This window comes from Ahaetulla prasina, chromosome 2, assembly GCF_028640845.1.
Source record: "Ahaetulla prasina isolate Xishuangbanna chromosome 2, ASM2864084v1, whole genome shotgun sequence".
NCBI lineage: Eukaryota > Metazoa > Chordata > Lepidosauria > Squamata > Colubridae > Ahaetulla > Ahaetulla prasina.
The window spans coordinates 277,455,657-277,469,312 of record NC_080540.1 but is presented as its reverse complement, the minus strand read 5'-3'; the positions used below and the strand labels follow the sequence as shown (position 1 = coordinate 277,469,312).

At 42.7% G+C, this 13,656-nt stretch overlaps 1 pseudogene; it reads right to left on the bottom strand.

Annotated features, from left to right (window-relative positions):
• Positions 1 to 7,443: 7,443 nt before the first annotated feature.
• On the bottom strand, positions 7,444 to 12,194 carry LOC131190743 (uncharacterized protein K02A2.6-like; annotated as a pseudogene).
• Positions 12,195 to 13,656: the final 1,462 nt, after the last annotated feature.

Sequence of the window (13,656 nt, the reverse complement as noted above, 5' to 3'; positions counted from 1 at the left end):
TTCATTGAGATTGTGTATGCTGCTCAGTTGCAGTTCTTATACATGCAGAAACTAGGAGTTTAATTTCTTAGGAAAATTATGTATATTCTTCTATTTCTTGAGATTAATTTAACTTTTTTCAGTTTCTTTTAACACACTTTTGAAAAACTGTTGTCATTATGGAGCATTGTACAAATTTTACAGATACATTCTGAATTAAAGCTTTACCTTGTTTTTCCATAAACATTTTTCAACATATTCCCTTTGGGATAAAAAATTTAGCTTTCTTTGCTAAAATAGTATTAAACTGTATGTATTAAGTACTGGGATATTTTTCCAGCAAAATGTCACTGAGGCTGAGAAAGGTTGCTTCAGATTGTTCTCAGTTATCCCCATTGTCATTTATGTAGTTAAATGTGACTGGCTAGATGGACTTATGATTTAAACTTGGTTCCAGACCAGAAACATGAAACAAGTGCGACAGGACAAAGGTTGAAGGCTTGTACTTCTCAGCCTGCTAGGAGAAAACAGTAGCATCTTTCCTGATCTTAATTATAATTATATTTTTTATGACATATGCTAATCTAACCTAATACTCTTCAGGAATCCTTCACTAGGTTGAGAAAGACAGCATAGGCCTTCATGAATTATAGTCTACTTCGCTTGCTGTATGAAGTCTTATTTGAATTTTATGTGTTTATAAAGGCATGGCTGAGAGGGTGATCAGTTCATAAATAGCAATGTTGGGTGGGCAAATGGATGCAAAAAAAATGGGGCATTATTTATTATTTGAAATAATTGATGTGGGCTGTAAGCCACGAAACCTATATAATTAAATTTAACATTGTTAAATGTTAACATTGCGGCAAGATACCTCACTGGTTTTGCTGCTTGTGGTTAAAGGACATTTCAAAAGCACTTCCAGTATGATATTTATTATTTATTTATTTATTTATTCATATTTTTATACCGCCCTTCTCCAAAGACTCAGGGCGGTGTACAGCCAATAAAACGACAAGAAACCTAACAAATTAAAATAAAATATCAAATTTTATGAGGTAAAAACTCTATCAACGTGTATAAAAATGTACAGACTTTGGTGGTCTCTAAATGCTTCAATCTAAATCAGATCATTTGAGGGAAGAGAAATCAGATCATTAAAAAAAGTCAAGATGGCATTCACAGAGATCATCTTAACATTTTTACAAGATATTTTTTAAAAATCACTTTCTTTACATCCCAGGTAAATACCACTGCCCTAAATGCTGAGGATTTTCTTAGCTATTACCTAGTCTGAATATACCAATTGCATTAGGGGAATACTTATATGATGCAACAAATTCACAACTGCATATAATTCTGTAGCTTAGACCTCCAAATTCAGAACTATCGGAATGTTTAAGGTTTGCCTCACATAGCAAGGATGATATATTCTAAGTATTAGCTAACTTTGTAATAGGTTACACTGGGCTACATTAGATTGTTGTTTGAGAAGCCATCCCACTTTGGTCTGTGTTGATTTGATTACAGGAGGCAACATCTTTCATAAAAACAAATAAACAAATAATAAAACATGCAACTGGGGAAAAAAAACCTTCTAATTCTTTTACTGACCTTATATTTTTCCTAGGGATTTACTTTCATTCTGTTGAAAAACAAACCAAAACATGGATGATCTCTGGTTATTTGTGATTAGCTAGCCATTGTGAGGAGTAGCATCAAACTAAATACTGTAATTTTAAATAGATTCTCTACAGGGGTGGGCTTCAAAAATTTTAGCCAGGGGTTCTCTGCCTGGTTGCTGGGTGGGTGTGGCCATGGTGGGTTTGGCCTAGCGGGCCTCCTGCACCATGGTGGGGGGTTGTTTTTGCCCTCCCCGGGCTCCGGAGGCCCTCTTCCTGAACTTCCGGTAGGCCCTGCACTTACCTGCCTCCAAAATGAGCCATGTGGGGATTGATTCCTGGGAGGGGCAGGGTGGGGTGGGCAGGGACAGCCAGGAGTGGGATTTGGGGGTTCTCTGAATTGCACAGAATCTTAGCTAGAGGTTCTCCCAAACCCCTGCAAACCCCAGCAGCTTATCCCTTGTTCTCTAATGATGGCTACCCAGCCAAAGATATTTATTGGACTACAGTACTATATTCCTACTCTTTCACTCTTAAATCAATTGGGATATTGCAGATAAGTAATCTCTTAGTTTACCCTAAATAATCATTCATTTCCTAGGCACTTAATTTCTAAGAAACTTTGGCAGGTTGCATTAATAACCTTGTTATATTGCAAGTATAAGCTATGACCTCTTGCCCACTTGTGCTCAATGACCATCTCAGCAAGCAGTTACAATATTCTAATTGTTTATATTGGAGTTAAGTCACCTACTCAATTCAGTAGTCATGGAAGGTGCTTCAGAGGATATCTTACTGATTAATTATAATAAATTAGAATGTTTCAGCCATGGTTAACAGCTTCACAACCTCCTATTGCTAAAAGGCAACCAAGGATGCATTATGCTTCATTTGACTATGAGTACCAAGGCACTGAGTCAATATTTTAAACTATATAAAGAGAACTTTCTTTCTTGTTCCTCCTCTGACCTACTAAAATATTACAAAAGAAAGAAGGTATCCTGTCAATGCCTGATAGCAGTGGTCCATGCAAAGAATTCTACTTTGTTTTTAAAGGTTAGTAGCTTCAACTTTTTCAAATGATACCTCTCGTCTAACTTCATTGGTAGATGGGAATCTCATTTTTCCATTTTATATGTGCAGGTAGAATACTGTTGTATAGATTTGGAATTAGACATGACCTTCTTCTGTAGTCTCCAGTGTCATGTTCAATGATTAAAGTCCTAACTAAATAGGCTAAACTAGGAAAAGTCTTTGCTTCGTATATCATCACTTATGAAAATATAAATGATAATTTGGTTTAGTGGCACCAAATTCTGCCTTTTCTTTTTATAGCAAAATAAAATATTTTTGGTTTGCAAATATTTGCAAATATTCCAAAGGACTGAGGTTGGGCTATTATACTTCTTATGTAAAACTAAAGGATGAAAAGATGATCCTGCTAACTTCTATCCAACTAATCTATTAAATCAAATCAAATTGTAAACTAGGTAGTCACAGAAAGCCAGTCTGCTATAGTGGTTAAAGCACTAGGCTAAAAAGAGAAGTATGTGAGTTCTAGTCTTACCAGAGGTACAAAGCCAACTGACCCTAGACCAGTCACTTTCATTCAAACCTAGGAAGGAGGGAATGGCAAATTGTTTCTGAAAATTTTGCCAAGACAACTTCAGGGATAGTCCAAATAATCACCAGGAATCAAAATGGACTTAAAAGCAGGAGGAAAAAGAGTTAAATTTCTTGACTGCCTCATACTCAAAGCTGAGTTCAGGATGAGTTGAAAGTCTGCAGAGATCCTCAGTCATCCAGGTCATGGTTGTCTCAAAGGTGCTTTTTCAAGAGGCAACTAGGCTTTCTTGTTTTTCTTTGAAGACATTTCACTTCTCATCCAAGAAGCTTCTTCAGCTTAGACAAGATTGTGGGGAATGGAAGGATTTATATTCCTTGCAGACAGCTGGTCATCTGCATCCTTTTAGAGAGTCGTTGAGGCCACTTGGAGGTTTATCTGTCTCCTCAGGGTTACCTGAGGTGGTCCTGATTCCTGTAGTCTGCGATTTTTCCATTCCTACTCCCACACCATTCAAAGGGTGTTCATCCCAAATTGTATAGCTAAAAGTCTATAGAGATTCTCAGTCATCCAGGTCATGGTCATGTCTTGTTAGAGCTGAAGAAGCTTCTTGCATGAGAAGCGAAACATCTTTAAAAGAAAAAACAAGAAAGTCCAGTTGCCTCCTGAAAAAGCACATTTGGGACAGCCATGATCTGGATGGCTGAGAATCTCTATAGACTTTAAGGGAACCAATGTTTCACTATGGACTGGTTTTGCTGAAAACTAGAAGTAAATATTGGACAAGTTGGTCGGCACTAGACCATACTTCAGAACTGCAGAACTTGGCAGAAAACTACCATATGCTCATAGCCCTGGTTGATCTGTCTGTGCTCTTGATTTTGTGTTCTTGATTTTAGGTTCCCTAACACATCTACTTTACACTCACGGTTTATCATCTGAATCATGCAATCTTCATGGTATCACTATCACAATTTTACACTGTGCACTAGTGGTTTAATCTTTGGCATTTTTCATAGTATATAGATCAGATTCACTGGACAAACTTTTTTTTCAAAATTCTTCTTGAAAAACTTTTGATGACTGTGATAGGCCTCATCAAACTGAACAAACATAATTGCAGAATCTCTGTATCATGTAGGAATTTTAAGAGATAGGAAATCAACTTTTAATGACTATAATGTATTTAATCACATAATATTTCCAATACATTGCATGAGTTCAGGGCCAAAAGCGTTTTGCTGATGTTTTTCATTTGTGCTCGGTGTCTTATGCGTCTCGCTGCTGTGTCGAACAATAATCAGTCAGTATTGACCCAATCTCATATGTGGTATAGCCACATTCCAAGCAGCAGAACCGCTATTTTTAGATTTCCACAGATATTTCAGTTGTACGTGGTGTAATGGATGTGCTTCAACAACAATTCCATGTTTTGTATGTTTCTACCATGTGTGCAGCATAGCCAAAGAGGGTATATTACCATTGTTTAAAAACAGAAAATGTCTATAGAACAGTACATCATAGAATTAAATTACAAGCTATTTTCATGATTACCAGCCAAAAATTTGCAAGATACACTCAAAAGTGTTCAGAAAGCAAAATCTTTGCCATTCAGTGAATTACTATCACAATGGGAAGGCTGAAATTTTATCATTGAATGATATCCTATGTTTCTCAATGACTAAAATCAAAACACCAACATCTATCAACCTCTCTATAAAACTTTACATTGTTCATGTGTCATCAATTTGGTGTTGACTCTTAGCAACTACATAGCTAGATTTTCTCCAGAAAGATGGATCTTCAGGTCTTCAAGTGGTACACTTATTGCCATTGATTGAGACTATCTACCTTGCTTTGGGGTGTGTTCTTCTATTATTATTTTTTAAAAATCATTTGCATTTGATTTTAGGATAGTGTACTATAGATCAGGATTTTTAAGCCATGATATGTAGAACTTCAGAGTTCTGGGAGAACTTGATGGGGCTCCAGACAGCATTAAGGGCAAAAAAAAAATGAAATTTACTCAAATGCAGCCATGTTCCTATCACTAGAGTTTTTCTTCTTGATTAGAAGAGAATTAAAGTTTCAGGATTTTTTTTTAAAAAAATTAACAATCTCTTGGGCCTGAAAATGAAATCCCTGCTCTTTTTAAAATGATTGCAGCATCCCATAACAGGTTTTTCCAGTTATGTTCGTTGCTTAAAAGTTATTTTTAGTTGATGCTGTCCTTGAAAGTTCAGGAGAGGAATTCGATCCCCTGATTCAGCAGAGATTACATGCAATTTGGTAAATTGTTTATTTTGTGGCACATTTACTCCCTTCCTAATTATTGCTTCTCTCCCTTGTAGGTGTTTTCATGAGGACAAGTGCATCAAGATTATCCCACGCTCAAATTTAGTTAATGAAAAACACACAGGAATCTAAAATGAGCAGGTCCATAAATCTCACTGTCCTGCTGGTTCCACTAAACAAGAAAGAGCTGAACTCAGTTAATGCATCTCTTGCCGCTGAACCACATTTTATGTAATGGCCCAGAGCAAAAACTGGGTTTTGTCTAGCACATGCTGAAAAATAATAAAAGAGATGGCTCTCCTTGTGTGGCTTATATCAGAAGTAAATGATCTGAAAGATGCACAGAATAAACAACGGTAATTGTAAATTAAATAAACTGTAAATGAAGACAAAAAATATATTAATGTTTTCTACTTTTATTTAACATTTTCATTTATTAGAGTTGTCATTTCTTATTGCATATTCTTAATCACAAATCAGGCTACAAAGCAGCATTTACAATGACTCAAGAAACACACAGACAGTGTGTGGCCCTTTCTAGATTCACTTCTGCAGAGAAAAAGTTCTGAGGCACCAACTGAAATTCAATAGCAAATAGCCAGTTTTTGTCTCCCCCCATCCCTCACAAACAAGAAAATAAGTATGGAAGTGTGCCATGGAAATGTGAATGCTCCATTGGATATCGGACATCTCCCTTCTTGACCACATCACAAATGACACCATTCGACAACATTTTGGTATGGCACCAATTATGGAGAAGATGAGAGAAGGCCGGCTCCACTGGTATGGACATGTCCTGAAAGCAGCACCTTACACCATCACCAAAACTGCCTACCAAATAGAAGTTAATGGCCAGCGACAGAGGTGGCAAGACACCATCAACAAAGATATGGAAGCCATGGGCCTGTACCCTGGAAACACAGGTGACCATGCAAAGTGACTCTCAATGATCCAAAAAGCAGACCCTGCACTTGCGGGAGGAGGAGGAGGAGGAGGAGGAGGAGGAGGAGGAGGAGGAGGAAGAAGAAGAAGAAGAAGAAGAAGAAGAAGAAGAAGAAGAAGAAGAAGAAGAAGAAGAAGAAGAAGAAGAAGAAGAAGAAGAAGAAGAAGAAGAAGAAGAAGAAGAAGAAGAAGAAGAAGAAGAAGAAGAAGAAGAATTTTTTTAAAATGTAAGAAGTTAGTTTGAGAAAGAAATCTAGCGGGCACCAAAGGAGGTATCCAGATTTCTAGGTGCCATGTTGGAAACTCACAGTTATATGGCCAATCCCCCCAACCCAAACTTGTATGACTTATTGAGCTTTATATATTTTATTGACTTTATTTTCTGTACACCACATCTTTGACAGGAATAGGCAAAAAAATCTAGCATCATTCATATAGGGGATATACTTTGATAAGCATTCTTATTTGTGAGAATTTGTGGCTCATTCACATTGAAAATTCATGTCTGTCATTTTAGTGGGGAAAGATTGTCCATGGAATTCTGATCTTTATGCATTTTTTTTAAAAAAAAAGGATTGTCCAGACTGAAAGAAAACACAATGTAACAATCTTATTTTTAGGTTTAGGAATATGATCTATTTCAATTAATAATTTGACAATTTAATTTCTTCCAAATGACATTGCTGAATGAACACACTTCTAATTCTATATACTAATTTTATATACATTTATCAGTCTTAAAACATTCAGTTGAACATATAATATAATAATAACATATAATAGTCATAGCACTTAGACTTATATACTGCTCCACAGTGCCTTTACAGCCCTCTCTAAGTGGTTTACAGAGTCAACATATTACCCACAACAATCTGGGTCCTCATTTTACTGACTTTGGAAGGATAGAAGGCTGAGTCAAAGTTGATCCAGTCAGGATCGAACTCCTGGCTGTGGGAATGCAGATTAACCTGCAATGCTGCATTCTAAGCACTGCATGGCTCTCGGTACAAATTATACAAATGATTGTCAACCTTGACAACTTCAAGAGGTATGGACATCAATTCTTAGGAATTCTGGAAGTTGAAGTCCACACATCTTCAATAGTTGAGAAGCACTGAATTACACCATAAGCCTAGTTTTAAATATCTGTTCATGCCTCAGTCCAGTTACAAAGAGCTTGAATGATGTCTAGCTCATCCTGGCTGGGTTTATATGATATGCAAGCTCTTATCATTAACTTTAATCCAAAATCAATAATCCCCAAATGTTGTGTTCTTAATAATGCAGGGGTACCAAAGCAAGAAAAGTAATTGTAGGAAGGGGGGTTGTTTGCTTGCGCCTGATTTTTGATTATCAGTGTTAGATTCGGGCAATAACGAGGCAGGAGACCAGTGAGTGACAACAGCTCTTTAGTTTATAGTGAACCCAGCAAAAAACATCCGGCAAAATCCCTCTTTATATACAGTTTCGGCTTATGCTAGAACCAATCAGCAACGTGCTTGTTCCCGCCCAAAATTCCCTCCAAAAGTTTAAAGATACATTACACTCCTCCCCTCCCAGAACGCATTGTACTGATATTTGCATGTATTTAGCATATCATTTCTCAACGTAGTCACGCAGGTAGGAAGGGCGTTTCCTGACCCTTTCGGACCTGCGCAATTCATTCTCGGGGAGTGAGTTGAGCTGTTCGGAGGGACTTTCAGTTCCTCCTAGCTCCTCCTCCTGGCCGTCCGGCCCTGGATTATTGGCAGAATCATCCCTGCTGTCTTCCTGAGGAACCGGGTGGCGTCGCTGGACTTCATCGGACTCAGATAAGTCCCCCGTTCGCCTCGGGCTTGAGTCAGCTGTGAATTCAAACATTTGGGAGTCAGGACCTGGCTGATTTGTTTCTGATTTGCTTGGTATTCGCTTTCTTATTTGGTCTATGTGTCGCTGCCAAACTCGGCCATCCTCTATGTCTACTATATAGGATTTTGGCCCGGTTATTCCAAGGATTGTTCCTTTTAACCATGTTGGACCCTCGCTATAGTTGTGTGCCCACACTGGGTCACCAACTGCCATTTCCCTAATTTTTCCTTGTGTCCCCCTGTACCCATCTGGGGTGTAGGTTGGGTTTAAACGATCTAACGGGCACCTGAGTTTTCTGCCCATCAATAGTTCCGCCGGGCTGCGGCCAGTTGCTACACAGGGGGTTCTATGTTGGACTGCTAGAAACGTATCAATTTTTGTTTGCCAATCGCCTGGACTTGTCCTAGATAGCGCTTCCTTTGCGCTCCTAATGAAATGTTCTGCAAGTCCGTTTGACGCCGGGTGGAAAGGCGCCGAGAGGGCATGTCTGATGCCCTCCTCTGCCAAGTACCCCTCAAACTGAGTTGCCGTGAATTGCGGGCCGTTGTCGGAGACCAGGGTGTTGGGTAACCCATGGGTTACAAACAGGTGGCTTAGGACTGAGATGACTGCCTCAGCCGTCATGGATCTCATGAGGATAATTTCTAACCATTTTGAGTAGGCATCTACTACAATTAAAAAGGTTTGCCCGTGGAACGGGCCGGCAAAATCAATGTGAATTCTGGACCATGGCCCCTGGGGTTTCTCCCACTCTCTAATTGGGGCTGTAGGGGGTAGTGGCCGTGACTCTTGGCAGGGTTGGCATTTCCCTACCCTGTCGCTGATTTCCTGATCCATCAAGGGCCACCAAACATAACTCCTCGCTAAACTCTTCATCCTCACGATTCCCGGGTGGCCCACATGCAATAGTTCCAATACATTTTTCCGTAGTTTTTCTGGAATGACCACTCTATCCCCCCATAACAGACACCCCCCTTGAACCGACAGTTCCCCTTGTTTTTTCGCAAAGTCTTTGAACCGCTCGCCCGGCGCAGCGGGCCATCCCCTTTGTCCCCAACCGATTACAGTCCTTATCGTAATGTCCTTGTAAGATGCCCTAGCCACTTCCTTGGACGTGACTGGGCCAGAGTCCCAAGAGTCAATTAATAAGACTGGAATCCCCGGGGTCAGGTCTTCGATGGTTTCAGGTAAAGGGCATCTGCTTAGAGCGTCCGCATGCCCTAAGTCTTTTCCGGGGCAGTGGATCAATTTATAAGAGTATGCCTCTAGGAAAATAGTCCAACGGGTCAGCCGGGGTGAAAGTGCAACGGGTGTTGGGTGGTCGCCTGCCAATAGACCTAGTAGGGGTCTATGGTCCGTGACTATCTCGAAGTCTCGTCCGAATACATATTCGTGGAATTTCTTCACTCCGGAGACTATTGCCAATGCCTCCCTATCTAGCTGGCTATAGTTCCTTTCGGCCTGGGACATTGTTCATGAGTAATATGCTATAGGGGCTTCCGTTCCATTCGGCAATCTGTGGCTGAGCACAGTTCCTACCCCATAGGGAGATGCATCACAAACTAGTACTAATGGCAACGTGCCATTATATTGAATGAGAAGGCTATCGCTAGACAAAAGGTTTTTTACCCCTTCGAATGCCCTAGCTTCCGCCTTCCCCCAGGACCAAATAGCTTTCTTTGCTAGTAATTTGTGTAGCGGTTCGGCTATTGTTGCCTTGTGTTTTAAGAATACCGCATAGAAGTTGACAAGACCTAAGAATGCTTGTAACTCTGTTTTATTTTTGGGAGCTGGGGCCTTCCTGATGGCCTTTACCTTGCTCTCGGTGGGGTGAATCCCTTCCCTGTCTATGCGGTAGCCTAGGAATTCCACGGATTCTACCCCAATTTGGCATTTGTTAAGCTTAACTTTAAGCCCGGCAGACCGGAAAATGCCCAAAACCTTTCTTAGTCTAACTCCCAGTTCCTCTAAGTTCTCAGCTGATACCAATACATCATCGAAATAAGGTACCACCCCGGGTAAACCCTGTAATAGTCGCTCCATTAGGTTTTGAAATAGCCCTGGGGCCACACTAACTCCGAACTGGAGTCGAGTGCATTTGAAAGCACCCCGGTGCGTGACAATTGTCTGCGCCTCGGCTATGCTGCTATCTACGGGTAACTGCTGGTAGGCTTGAGCCAAATCGAGTTTGGCGAAAACTTGCCCTTGTCCCAACGAGTGCAGCAAGTGTTGCACTACTGGGACGGGGTATGCACTCTTCTGCAACGCTTTGTTTAGCGTTGCCTTGTAGTCAGCACAAATCCGGACCGATCCGTCCGGTTTGACTGGGGTCACTATGGGTGTCTCCCATTTCGCATGGTCATCGGGCACTAGTATTCCCTGACTAACTAGCTTGTCCAATTCCCGGTCAATCTTTGGCTTAAGGGCAAATGGGACCCTCCTAGCCTTTAACCTGATAGGGGCAACTTTCAGGTCTAGATTGAAAGAGATAGGGGTCCCCTCGTACTTGCCCAGGCAGTCTTTGAACCGCCCGGCGCAGCGGGCCATCCCCTTTGTCCCCAACCGATTACAGTCCTTATCGTAATGTCCTTGTAAGATGCCCTAGCCACTTCCTTGGACGTGACTGGGCCAGAGTCCCAAGAGTCAATTAATAAGACTGGAATCCCCGGGGTCGGGTCTTTGATGGTTTCAGGTAAAGGGCATCTGCTTAGAGCGTCCGCATGCCCTAAGTCTTTTCCGGGGCGGTGGATCAATTTATAAGAGTATGCCTCTAGGAAAATAGTCCAACGGGTCAGCCGGGGTGAAAGTGCAACGGGTGTTGGGTGGTCGCCTGCCAATAGACCTAGTAGGGGTCTATGGTCCGTGACTATCTCGAAGTCTCGTCCGAATACATATTCGTGGAATTTCTTCACTCCGGAGACTATTGCCAATGCCTCCCTATCTAGCTGGCTATAGTTCCTTTCGGCCTGGGACATTGTTCATGAGTAATATGCTATAGGGGCTTCCGTTCCATTCGGCAATCTGTGGCTGAGCACAGCTCCTACCCCATAGGGAGATGCATCACAAACTAGTACTAATGGCAACGTGCCATTATATTGAATGAGAAGGCTATCGCTAGACAAAAGGTTTTTTACCCCTTCGAATGCCCTAGCTTCCGCCTTCCCCCAGGACCAAACAGCTTTCTTTGCTAGTAATTTGTGTAGCGGTTCGGCTATTGTTGCCTTGTGTTTTAAGAATACCGCATAGAAGTTGACAAGACCTAAGAATGCTTGTAACTCTGTTTTATTTTTGGGAGCTGGGGCCTTCCTGATGGCCCTTACCTTGCTCTCAGTGGGGTGAATCCCTTCCCTGTCTATGCGGTAGCCTAGGAATTCCACGGATTCTACCCCAATTTGGCATTTGTTAAGCTTAACTTTAAGCCCGGCAGACCGGAAAATGCCCAAAACCTTTCTTAGTCTAACTCCCAGTTCCTCTAAGTTCTCAGCTGATACCAATACATCATCGAAATAAGGTACCACCGGTAAACCCTGTAATAGTCGCTCCATTAGGTTTTGAAATAGCCCTGGGGCCACACTAACTCCGAACTGGAGTCGAGTGCATTTGAAAGCACCCCGGTGCGTGACAATTGTCTGCGCCTCGGCTGTGCTGCTATCTACGGGTAACTGCTGGTAGGCTTGAGCCAAATCGAGTTTGGCGAAAACTTGCCCTTGTCCCAACGAGTGCAGCAAGTGTTGCACTACTGGGACGGGGTATGCACTCTTCTGCAACGCTTTGTTTAGCGTTGCCTTGTAGTCAGCACAAATCCGGACCGATCCGTCCGGTTTGACTGGGGTCACTATGGGTGTCTCCCATTTCGCATGGTCAACGGGCACTAGTATTCCCTGACTAACTAGCTTGTCCAATTCCCGGTCAATCTTTGGCTTAAGGGCAAATGGGACCCTCCTAGCCTTTAACCTGATAGGGGCAACTTTCAGGTCTAGATTGAAAGAGATAGGGGTCCCCTCGTACTTGCCCAGGCAGTCTTTGAAAACGTCCTCGAACTCCTTCAGCAGTTCAGCCTTGAGGTCGACTTCGTTTCTGAAGACCCCGGTCACTCCCATGCCCAAAGCTCGGAACCAGTCCAGTCCTAGCAAACTCGGTAAGGTTCCATCTACTATAGTGATTGGCAGGGTCTTTTTGAACTGTCCATATTTGACTTGGACGGACGTCACCCCTCGAACAGGGATTCGATTTCCTTGGTAGTCCTGCACTCTCAGCTTCTGAGTTTGTAATTGGCGCTTCGCGACGGCTGGCAAGTCTTTCACGAGGGTGCCCCAAGACATAATCGTGATGGATGAGCCGGTGTCCACTTCCATCTGGCACGGCACTCCTTCAATGTATGTCTTGGTAAAAATCTTTTTTTCTAGTCGCGTCGATGCGAGGCCCACTCTCACAGTGGTCTGGTTTAACTTCGCGCCCTTTTTGAATTGGCCAATCCCGGGCCGCTTCGCTGCTCCCGCGCTCTGATTGGTCGGTTTGAATTTTTGGCGGGAAGGTTGGGGGGCTCGACAGGCCTGCGCTATGTGACCTTTCTTTTCGCACCGCCGACAAATAGCGTCCTTAAACTTGCAGTTTTGTCGTTGATGTCGGCCCCCGCAACTCACGCATTCGCCCCGATCCCCTCTCTCCGGCCGGCCGGTGTGGAAAACCTCCTCCTCTTCCTCACCTTCTGACTCAGCCTGGACTTCCTCATTGTGGACCGGTGTTGTTTTCGCCCCGGTACCCTGTGCGTTCGGCTTCTGCAATGTTTCGGCCGCTTTGGTAGACATCTCGTGAGCCCTGGCTTCGTCCAGGGCTATTGCCAAAGTCAGATTGCTCTTAGACAGCAGCCGCCTTTGCAATCGGATGTCTCTGACCCCACAAATGAGCTGTTCGAGTAAGGAGTCCTCCAAATCTCTGTACTCACAGTGGTTCGCGGCTTTCCTCTGCGCGGCCATGTACACGCTTATCGATTCGCCTTCTCGCTGTACCCGCTGCCTCAACTCGAACCGTTGGATGAACTTTGAGGGTACCGGTGCGTAGTGCGCTCGAAGTGTTGTTTGTAGTGTTTGCCATGGTACCGATTGTACCGGCGTTGGCTCTGAAAGTGACTCCGCGGTATCGAAAACCTCTGGACCGCAGTGGCTCAGGAAGTACACTCGCTTCCTATTATCCGAAACTCCTTGTAGTTCGTTTGCTTCGAGGAAACACTCGAAGCGAGCCATGTATGACCCCCATTTCTCTTTTGCTGGGTCAAATGGCGCTGGCGGCGTGTAGCTGGACATCGCTAACTATCCGCCCTTGGACTGGCTGGGTTCGCGTCTTCTTTTGCTCCTTCAGCTCTTTTTTCCTGATCTCACTGCCTCAGGATCCCACCTTCGTCGCCAA